We start from the raw sequence: 11649 nt of genomic DNA on the forward strand, positions 1-11649 counted from the left end.
ACACTTCAAGGCAAACTGGGACAGTGGCTGTGTTCCCTGCCCTTACTTTAAGTACTTAGACTAAGTCCTTTCCATCCTACAGGCAACCACATTTTCTGGAGAGGTGGCCTTGGGAGGTCTCTTCATACAAGGGCATGACTGAAGTGTCATTGTCAATTGGGTTATGCCACAGTGTTGTTTTTCCTAAAAGATTTATTCATGATTTTTGGGGGGTTGTTTTTCTTCTTAACCCCTCATTATAGATTCAATAAAACCTTCACCACTGTGTTGCATTTTACATGGGTGATTGGTTGCTTTCTTCTTGTTTATATCAGGCACAAAAGAACTGGGGTGTTGGGGCCTATGTTCTCCTGCTTTGTGATGGTACATTCAGGAGGAACAAGTGTGCAGGTGAGCGCTCCAGGTCCCTCCCGGTGAGCAGTGCAGGTGCTACCAGGTGTTGGGCCCTAACTTTTCTAAGAAAGGACCCGAGGCCCAGAGCCACACCATGAACATGCACAGCACATTCCACTCCCCAAAGCCTCTGCTTTGTATAGGAACCTATACATAGACAGGCGGCTGTCATTCAAACAGAACAAGGGGATACTGCATGATTTAAAATTGGGAATGGAGTGTGTCAGGGTTGTATCCTTTCACCACACTTATTCAATCTGTATGCTGAGCAGATAATCTGAGAAGGTGGACTACATGAAGAACAGCATGGCATCAGGATTGGAGGAAGACTCATTAACAACCTGAGAGATGCAGATGACACAACTTTGCTTGCTGAAAGTGAGAATGGCTTGAAGCACTTATTGGTGAAGATTAAAGACTATAGTCTACAGTATGGATTACACCTCAACACAGAGAAAACAAAAATCCTCACAGTGGAGCCTATAAGCAGTATTACAATAAACTGAGAAAACACTGAAGTTGTCAAGGAATTCATATTACTTGGTTCCACAATCAACACCAATGGAAGCAGCAGTCAGGACATCAGACGACATATTGCACTGGGAAAATCTGCTGCAAAAGACCTCTTTCAAGTGCTGAAGAGCAAAGATGTCTCTTTGAAGACTAAGGTGCACCTGACCCAAGCCATGGTATTTTCAATCACCTCATATGCATGTGAGAGCTGGACAATGAATAAGGAAGATTGAAGAAGAGTTGATGCTTTTGAGTTGTGGTGCTGGTGAAGAATACTGAAAATACCATGGATTGCCAAAAGAACTAACAGATCTCTCCTGGAAGAAGTGCAGCCGGAATGCTCCTTGGAAGCGAGAATGGCCAGACTTCCTTTGACCTACTTTGGTCATGTTGTCAGAAGGGGCCATTCCTTGAAGAAGGATGTCATGCTTGGTAAAGTGGAGGGTCAACGAAAAAGGGGGATTGACACAGTGGCTGCAACAATGGGCTCAGGTATAGCAAGGATTGTGAGGCTGGCGCAGGACTGGGCAGTGTTTCGTTCTGTAGTACATAGGGTCGCTGTGAGTCAGAGACAACTCAATGGCACCTAACAACACAACAAAGCCCCTGCACCCCCTCATCTCAACTGCCCTCACTCACCTGGGGAAGAAGAGGTGGATTGCTCCTTCCAACTTCCAGGTGAGGAGCCAGAGGCTCTAAGGACTTACAGTGAGCACAAACGAGTGAGAAGTGGCTGTCTGCGGGCCAGGCCTGTGGCTTGCCACACCTCACTTCACTCTTTCCCTCTGAGTGTGTGGAACATTCACAGAAGTCCACTGACCAGTGTGAAACACCCTCAAGAAGAGATACCAAGTAAAGATGTGGAGACAGGGAATCAAAACCTCCAAGCCCACTGGGATAAGACCACTGTGAGTGCTGTGAAGCTGTCTGGCATTTATCTTGTGCACAACATTTAACTTTAGGCAATCTCAGACAGAGGGGAGCCCCAGCAACAACCTAGTGACCTGTCATCAGCCCATGTCAGAAACAGGGGCACGATCTTCATTGACCATGTTGACACAAACCAATGGTTCACTTTTACTCTGTTCCCTCTTCTCCTTCAAGCCTCAGTGTAGCCGGCATCCAGCACTGAGCACACAGCTATGAGGCTCTTATATCACAATGCCCATTGTACAGATAAGGAAACTGGCTCAGAGATGTGGGGCTGTCCTCAGGTCCAGCTACAAGGAGAGGGTGCTGGACCCCCAGCCAGCTGTCTCCTGGGCTCTCACTCTCATCACCACCCCCAATGGCCAGTAGTCCCCATGACATCGGAATGGCTGGGCACTGGGATCAAGCTCCTCTCTCTCCTGGCTCAGGCCACCAAGGGACAGAGGTTTTGGGGGGCAGTGTAGAACTTTCCAGAAAAGCCACCTCCTCAGAGAAATGCCCTGAAGCAGCACCTCTGTTCTTTTCTGAATTCTTCTCCACCACCAGCTCCAACCTCCCTGGGTTCATTCAGAAGGCCCAAGGCTTCACAAACACTCTCCCACCCCAGCCCCCTGGCTGGGAATTCTTCAAGGGCAATGCCAGTCTTCCTTCTCTTTGCCTCTCCAGGGAGAGCTCCAAGCAGAGGATGGCATCCAGGCCTGGAGTCAGACACCTCCAATGAGATCTCTTCCCCACCCCTCACTGGCTGTAGGACCCGCAGCAAGGCCTGTCACCTCCCTGAGCCTCAGAGGTCATGGGGCCATAACCTCCACAAGTGCCTGGTCCCAGGATGGGTCTCCTTTCTGGATCGTGTTGGCAAATGTGGATCCACCCTGGCCACCTCCTGTCAGTTTGCTGTGGTGGCTTGTGTGTTCCTGTGATGCTACAAGCTGTGCCACCAGTAGTTCAAATACCAGCAGGGTGACCCATGGTGGACATGTTTCAGTGGAGCTTCCAGACTAAGACTGACTAGGAAGAAAGGTCTGGTGATCTATGTCTGAAAATCTGCCAATGGAAACTCAATGGGTCACAACAGAATATTGTCCATATGGTGCTGGGAGATGAGGCCTCCAGGTCAGAAGGCCCTCAGCACACACAGTGGCCACAGTGGACTCAAGCGGATCAGGGACTGTGAAGGTGGTGCGATGGGGAGTAGGTTGTTTTGTTATACATGGGTCGCCATGAGAGAGTGACCTGACAGCAACTAACAACTTCCACCCTGGACCAATGGCTCCTTAGGGAAAGGGAGAGGAAGACAGAGGTGCTGCTCTCTCTGAGAAGGCTGAGGAACCTTCTAGATTAAAGAAGGCTCAAAAGACATGCAGAGCCCTGGTGGTGCCATGGTTAAGGGCTCAGCTGCTGACCAAAAGATCAGCAGTTAGAACCCACCAGCCACTCCATGAGAGACAAGACTGGGAGCTGTGTCCCTAACAGCTCAGGAAACCCTATGGGGCAGTTCTGCTCTGACACATGGGGTTGCTATGAGTTGCAGTTGACCCAATGACATACAATAACAGCAATAGACATGAAAACTGAGTGCCCAGTGTGACCCTGATTGGATCCTGGACCAAAAAAAAAAAAAAAAAAATGACTACAGAGAACACAGTTAGGCTAGTAAACTGAAGCGTGGGCTGTCCATGGGATATTCCTACTGTCTGAGGCTTGACCTCAACTTCTGATGGTGGTTCTATGGTGCTGCCTGGGGAGTCCTTATTCTTAGGAAACACACCTGAGCATTTAGTGCCAACAGGAGGAAGGTTTGCAAGGCAGTGGTGCCCCAGTGAGTCAGGGAAGGGTTATGGTGGTCCTTCCTACTGTTCTTGTAATATTTCTGCAAGTTTGGAATCTTTTCAAAATTCCTAGTTAAAAACCAGTGGCCACTCTGGCTGATAGAGGGGCAAAGTGGAAGCCAGAAGACAGGTCCCATATCTGCCAAGTGTGGTCCATGGACAACAGAGTCATATCACCTAGGACCTTGTTAGAATACAGAGTCCTGGCCCTGTGCCTTGTACCTCCAGGTGGACTGAGTATACAGTGCAGGTTGAGAAGGGATGGCCTGACCTACAGGTAGTGGAGATTTGGACTAGGATGGTGAGAAATTACAGGATCCCAAACTTGTTTAAAAGATGAGCTGGCATGTCCATGAACAACTGCCTCTTTTGCCATGAGATCCAAAGAACTGGATGGTGCCTGGCTACCACCACTGATCATTTCCATCAGAGATTGGGGAGGAGAATCTCTAATCAAAAGGGAGGAAATGCAGAACAGAATCTCACATTCTCATGAACTCCAGGCTTTCTGAAGCCATGGAGGCTGAGTGAACCCTCTGAAACTATTACCCTGAGATAATTTTAAATTTTAAACCTTCAACCAAAAAAATCCCCTGACATCTTAAAACCAAATGATAATTTAGCTTAACTGGTCAAGAATGTCTGCCTGGGGCACGGTGCTCCTTGAAGATCTTTCCATGTGGAATGAAATTGAAAACAGCAATTCAAAAGGTCAGACAGGAAGCTTGTGGGCTGTGAGTTTGTTAGTGGGGGAGGAACGACTCAGAAAAGGTGGGTGAGAATGGCTGTGCAACCCGCAGAATGTAATCAATGTCACCGCAGTGTACATGTAAAACTTTTGAGTTGGTGTAGGCTCTGCTGTACGTATGTTCCCAACAACAAGAAAAATAAAATAAATTATATATAAAACGTAAAAGTCAACTGCCCAGCTGGGTTGGGAGGTGAAAATTATGTGAAATTCAATGATCAGGGCCCACAAATAAAGTTTTATTGGAACACAGCCATGACCATCTGTGTCCACATAGTGTATGGCTGCTTTTGTGCTACACAGCTGCATAGTTATGACAGAGATCATGCGGCCCTTGAAGCCAAAGGCTTTGCTGTCTGGCTCTTTACAAAAAAATTTGTCAACATCTGCTCTAGACTCACCTTGCAGCTTCTCTGGTGACCTGCAAGGATGGAGGAGGCATGGCATTGACTGGACACCGACTGTATACCAAGACTTTTCATAACCTGTTGGCATAAAATGGTTAAAACATTTAGCTGCTAACCAAAGGGTTGGCAGCTCAAATCCACCAGCTGCTCTGTGGGAGAAAGCTACGGCAGTCTGCTTCCATAAATATCGACAGCCTTGAAAACACTATGGGGCAGTTCTACTGTCCTATAGGATTGTTGTTGTTGTTGTTAGGTGTCATTGAGTCATCTCCGACTCACCTCGACTCTATGATGTACAGCAGAATTAAACACTGCCTGGTCCTGTGCCAGCCCCACAATCCTGCTGTATCTGAGCCCATCGGTGCAGCCATTGTGTCAGTCCATCTTGTTGAGGGCCTTTCCCTTTTTCATTGACCCTTCACTTTACTGAGCATGATATCCTTCTCCAGGGAATGGTCCCTTCTGACAACATGACCAAAGCAGGTGAGACGAAGTCTAGCCATTCTCACTTCCAAGGAGCATTCCAGCTGCACTTCATCCAGGACAGATGTTAATCCTTTTAACAGTCCATGGTACTTTCAGCATTCTTCTCCAACACCACAACTCAAAAGCATCCACTCTTCTTTGGTCTTCCTTATTCACTGTCCAGCTCTCACATGCATATGAGAAGATAGAAAATACCATGACTTGTGTCAGGGACACCTTAGTCCTCAGGGAGACATTTTTGCTCTTCAACACTTGAAAGAGGTCCTTTCCAGCCAATTTGCCCAGTGCTATACATCATCTGATATCCTGACTGCTGCTTCCATTGGTGTGATTGTAGAACCAAGTAATATGAAGTCTTTGACAACTTCAATCTTTTCTCCATTTATTGTGATGCTGCTTATTGGTCCAGTTTTGAGGATTTTTGTTTTCTTTATACTGAGGTATAATCCATACTGCAGACTGTATTCTTCAATCTTCATCAGCAAATGCTTCAAGTCATCCTCACTCTCAGCAAGCAAAATTGTGTCATCTACGTATCTCAGGTTGTTAACGAGCCTTCCTCCAATCCTGATGCCACATTCTTCCTCATGTAGTCCAGCTTCTCAGATTTGCTCAGCATACAGATTGAATAAGCATGATGAGAAGACACAACCTGACGCACTCCCTTCCTGATTTTAAACCTTGCAGTGTCCCTTGTTCTGTCCTGGTCTTTGTACAGGTTCCTCTTGAGTACAGTTAAGTATTCTGGAATTCCCATTCTTCCAGTGTTACCCACAACATGGATAACAAACCTACAGAATTGGTATGAGTCAAAATCGACTTGATAGCAGTGGGTGAAATCCTCAAACAAGCCCATAAGGGAGGTACTGTTAGTGTTCTCATATTGTTGTTGTTGTTAGGTGCAGTTGAGTCAATTCTGACTCACAGTAACCCCATGGGACAAAGTGGAACAGCCCCATAGGGTTTTCTGGGCTGTAATCTTTATAGGAGCAGGGTACCAGTTTTTTCTCCCACTGAATAGCTGGCTGGGTTCAAACTGCTGACCTTTCGATTAGTAGCCAAGCACCTAACCATTGTACCCCTTAGGGCAAGTCTCAAAAATCTGAAATAATTAGCTGCCAAGAGCCAGAATTCAAAGGCAGGACTGTCCAGCTCCAAAACCTTCACATTTCGTTCACTTGAAAGGACTGAAAATGGGGACCAGAAGCTGATCTTGAATCCCGTAGCCTTGGAGACAGTCCCCAAGCCCATGATTTCCTGACAGAGAAGAGACCTTCAGCTGCCTCTTGGCTGGGATGGGTGACTCATTTCTGAATCACAAAAACAAACAGAGCATCAGACCTCCGTCTGGGTCTGGGGACAGGTTGGTTCTGAGGGCCTGAGAAAAGGTCCTGCAAGGACACTATGTCATGGCATCCCCTAACATCTAACAAACAATTCCCTCGTAGCCAGAGAGCCACCCTCCTTCCCACACACCTGGGGGAGAAAGTCATGCAGACAGGTTTCTTCTGAGTGTTCCTGGAAACAACAGCACTGTTCCTCCCTGAGCGTGGGCTACCAGGGTTTCAGTCACCTGCCATCTTGCCTGTGTGCCACAGTGACTCCCTCCCTGGTCTCTCAGCAGCCCCTGGGCCTATCCCATCAAAGGCAGCTCAGGTCGACCCCCACAGCCTCTCTTTGCTCCTGGTTTGAGAATAGGTGCCATGGCCTGGCCTGTGAAGCCCCACCCTAGAGTTACCAGACAAATACAGGACTCCCAGTTAAAATTCAATTTCAATTAAACACCAAATAATTTTTCAGTATAACTATGTCCATGTCCACTCGTCATCTGTCAGTTTGTCGTGCTGTGGTGGCTTGTGTGTTGTGATGCTGGAAGCAATGCCACCCGTATTTCAAATGCCAGCTGGGCCACCATGGTGGACAGGTTTCAAATGCCAGCTGGGTCACCATGGTGGACAGGTTTCAGCAGAGCTTCCAGGCTAACACATTCCAGGAAGGGGCACCTGGTGATCTACTTCCAAAAAACTGGTCAGTGAAAACCTTCTGAGTGGTAGTGGAACGTTATGATACAGCGACAGAAGGTGAACTCCTTGGGTTGGAAGACACTCAAAATATGATGGGGAAGAGCTGTCTCTTCAAAGTAGAGTCGGCCTTCATGACAGGAATGGAGGAAAGCTTTCAGAACCTTCATTTGCTGATACTGCATGACTCAAAATAAGAAGAAACAGCTGCATATATCCATTAATACCTGGAACATGGAATGCACAAAGTACCAATCCAGGAAAATTAGAAGTCATCAAAAATGAAATGAAATATGTACAGATTGAACAATGGAACAATCATATGGTGTACTAGGCTGTGAATGAAAAATTAAATAAGAATGGCATCACATTCATCATCAAAAAGAACATTTCAAGATCTGTCCTGAAATAAAAGGCTGTCAGTAACATGAAAATATCCAAACACCTACAAGGAAGACCAGATAATATGACAACTATTCAAATTTTCCACCAACCACTAATACCAAAACCTAAGAGACTGAAGATTTTTAGCAACTTCTGCAATGTGAAATGGATCAAGCATGCAATCAAAATGCATTGACAAGTACTGGTGACTGGAATGCAAAAGTCGGAAGCAAAGAAGAAGGATCAATGGTTGAAAACTATAGCCTTGCTGATGAGAATGACGAGAAATCACATGATAGAATTTTGCAAGACCAATGATCTATTCACTGCAAATACCTTTTTTCAACAACATAAATAGTGACTATACATGGGACCTCACTGGAATCAAATCTACTACATCAGTGGAGATGATGACGAAGCTCAATAGCATCATCAGTCAATACAAGGCCTAGGGCCATCTGTGGAACTAATCTTCATTTGCTCAAATGCAGGTTCAAGTTGAAGCTGAGGAAAATTTTAAAAAGTTCACAAAAGCCAAAGTACAACCCTGAATTTAGAAACCATTTCAAGAACAGATTTGATACATTGAACACTAATGACCCAACACCAGATAAATTATAGGAGGACATCATACATGAAGAAAGCAAAAGATCATTAAAAAGAAGAAAGAAAGAAATGACCAAAATGGGTTTCAGAACTCTGACATCTCAAGGAAAGATAAAGTGAAAGAGCTAAATAGGCCTCACCACTCCCAGAGATGGGGTTCCTAGTAGGTGTCCTCCTGCCGGGCAGCAGGGCTGGTGGCTCTGGCTCTGCAGGCCATTGAGGATGGAAATCTGGAAGAAATGGAAGAGGAAGTATGGCCCAGGAAGCAAAAAAGACGAAGAAATGTGGATAAAGATCCTGCAAAAGAAGATGTGGAAAAAGCTAAGAAGAGGAGAGGCCACCCTCTGGCTGAGAAATTCTCCCCTAACTCCCCAATAACAAAGCAGATGAATGCAATCATAGACACTGTGATCAGCTACAAAGGCAGTTTGGGGTGGCAGCTCAGTGAAGTCTTCCTTCAGTTACCTTCCAGGAAAGAGCTTCCAGAATCCTATGAATTAATGAGGAAGCCTGTGGATTTCAAAAAAATAATGGAAAGAATTCGTAACCATAAGTACCTGAGCCCGGGGGACCTGGGGAAGGACACCATGCTCCTCTGCCACATGCTCAGACCTTCACCTCAGAGGGCTCCCGGATCTATAAGGATACATGGTCTTGCAGTCAGTGTTTAAGAGTGTCCAGCAGCAAATCGCCAAAGAGGAAGAGAGCGAAGATGACAGCAGCCCAGAGGAGGAGCAGGAGGATGAAGGGGAGCCTGAGTCTGAGGCAAACTGTTCAGGTGAAAATCCAGCTCAACAGGCAAGATGGGAACCCACTGCTGTGGAGTCAGACCCAACTCATAGAGACCCCTCCTGGGTTGCCAAGGCAGTATCACTATGGAAGGAGATTGCCCAAACTTTCCCAAGAGTGGCTGGTGGGTTTGCACTGCCAGCCTTCTGGTTAGCAGTCACATGCTTTAGGCACTGTGCCACCAGAGCAGCCAAAGGAAAAAGCAAGAAGAGGCCAAATCAAGGAAAAGTCAAGCCTGTCAAGAGCCATTTGGATAGTGATGAAGAGCAGGATGAGAACCAACAGTCTGAAGCCAGCGTGACTGACGATGAGTGATCGCCAGGGACCTTTGTCCCTTGGCAGAACTGTTTTCCTCCCTCCCCTCCCTCATCTCGGCCCAGTGAGTTCTTTCTGTCATACAGTCACTGGGCCATTTCTCTATTATCCTCATCTATAGACTAGCTTTAGGATAGTGCCAGACAAACATATGATATCATGGTGTGAAAAAAAACACAGATACACACACACACACACACAAAATATTTGTAACCAAATATTTGTGACCAAATGGGCCTCAGAGATTCAAAGACTAAAACGAACAAAAAAGCTTTTGATGGAAAGTACATTGTGGAGAGTATATTTCTATGGGTTGGGTCTGATTTGGTGACGGTTTGACTGTGCCTGGTTTTATCACCTATTCATGGAAGATTTTGTCTTTTTGTAACCCTGATAACCAGGAGAATCCATTCAAAGCCACTGGTTATTTTATTTTTCATCAGGCAATTTTCAAGGTTTTTATTTGTTTATATGTTTGTTTTTTTAACACTGTAGTATATATTAGCAACTTTAATAGGTGGCCAATGTACAGTAGGTAAATTTCACCTGCATATACATTTTTTTTCCATTTGCTTTATGATCTGAAAAATAAATGCTTTTTGAATTGTATAAGATTTATGTCTACTGTAAACATTGCTTAATTTCTTGCTCTTGATTTGAAAATAGAAAAGTTCTGTTGAAAACACTACTGAATTTTGCAATCTATGTAGTGTGTTGGAAGGCTTTCTTTGTCCACCTGATCTCCAGTGTTACCAATGTGTATCATCTTCTTCTCCCTACAGTGTTCTTAATCTTGGCTTTCTTTGCACAATGTCTTTGGTTGCAAGTCATAAGCCTGAGACAGATAAAATTCTAGTAATTTCCAAGACTGTGGTGTTGGTGCTTTCCTCACAAAGAAATAATTTAGCAAAATTAATTAATGAAAAGGAAGGACATGGTCAGCATTTCTCAAGGTGAAAGACCGAAAGAAGAAAATTTAAGCCTCAAGTTGCAATATTGAAGGATTCTAAGGAGCTCTGGTAGCATAGTGCCTAAGGCACTTGACTGCTAACCAGAAGGCTGGCGGTTCAAACCCACCAGCCACTCCTTGGAAGGAAGGTTGGGCAATCCTACTTCCATAGTGATACTGCCTCGGAAACCCAAGGAGGGGTCGCTATGAGTCGGGGCCGACTTGACGGCAAACAACAACAACAACATGGGCAAAATATTGAATAACACAGGAAGTATCAGAAGAGCATAGAAGGAATACAGGGTCACTGCATGGAAAAGAATTAGCTGACATTCATCCATTTCAGATGGTAGCATACACTCAAGGATCAATGGTATTGAAGGAAGAAGTCCAAGCTGCACTGAAGGCCTTGGCCAAAAACAAGGTTCTAGGAATTGATGGAATACCAATCGAAAGATTTCAACAAACAAATGCAACACTGGAACCCCTCACTCAGTTATGCCAAGAAGTTTGGAAGAAAGCTACCTGGCTAACTGACTGTACCCATTGCAAAGAAAGGTGATCCAACAGAATGTGAAAATTATCAAACAATATCATTGTCACACACTAGTAAAATTTTGCTAACAATATTTCAAAAATGGTTGCTGCAGCACATCGAGAGGGAACCTCCAGAGATTCAAGTTGGATTCAGAAAAAGTTATGGAATGAGGGATCTCATTGCTGATGTCAGATGGATCTTGGCTGAAAGCAGAGAATACCAGGAGTATGTTTACTTGTGGTTTATTAACTATGGGAAAGCATTAAACTGTGTGGATTGTACAAATTACAGACACCATCATGAAGAAGGGGAATTCCAGAACACTTAATTGTGCTCATGCAGAAACTATACGTAGACCAAGAGGCAGTCATTTGAACAGAACAAGGGAATACTGAAAGGTTTAAAATCAGGAGAGGTGTGTGTCAAGATTGTATCATTTTATCACAATTATTCAATCTATATGTTGAGCAAATAATCCAGAAAGCTGGACTTTATGAAGAAGAACATGGTATCATGATTGGAAGAAGACTGATTAACAACCTGTGATAATGACACAATCTTTTTTTTTATTTTTATTTATTTATTTATTTTTTATTATTAGGATTTGGGTGAAGATTATAAATTCACTTTTCATACAGCAGTTCACATAAACTTTGTCTCAGGTCATTGACCAAAATTTACAATGCAGCAGCTCCCCTCCCACTTCCTCCCCATAGTTACCTCCTCCCAGTGTCCATCCCT

General features: G+C 44.8%; 1 pseudogene; it reads left to right on the top strand.

Moving 5' to 3' along the window:
* The window catches only part of LOC103206066, a 44818-nt pseudogene extending 35397 nt beyond the window's left edge, over positions 1-9421 (top strand).
* Positions 9422-11649: the final 2228 nt, after the last annotated feature.

The sequence above is a fragment of the Orycteropus afer genome, unplaced genomic scaffold (genome assembly GCF_000298275.1).
Source record: "Orycteropus afer afer isolate SDZICR_OR568_19922 unplaced genomic scaffold, OryAfe1.0 scaffold00295, whole genome shotgun sequence".
NCBI lineage: Eukaryota > Metazoa > Chordata > Mammalia > Tubulidentata > Orycteropodidae > Orycteropus > Orycteropus afer.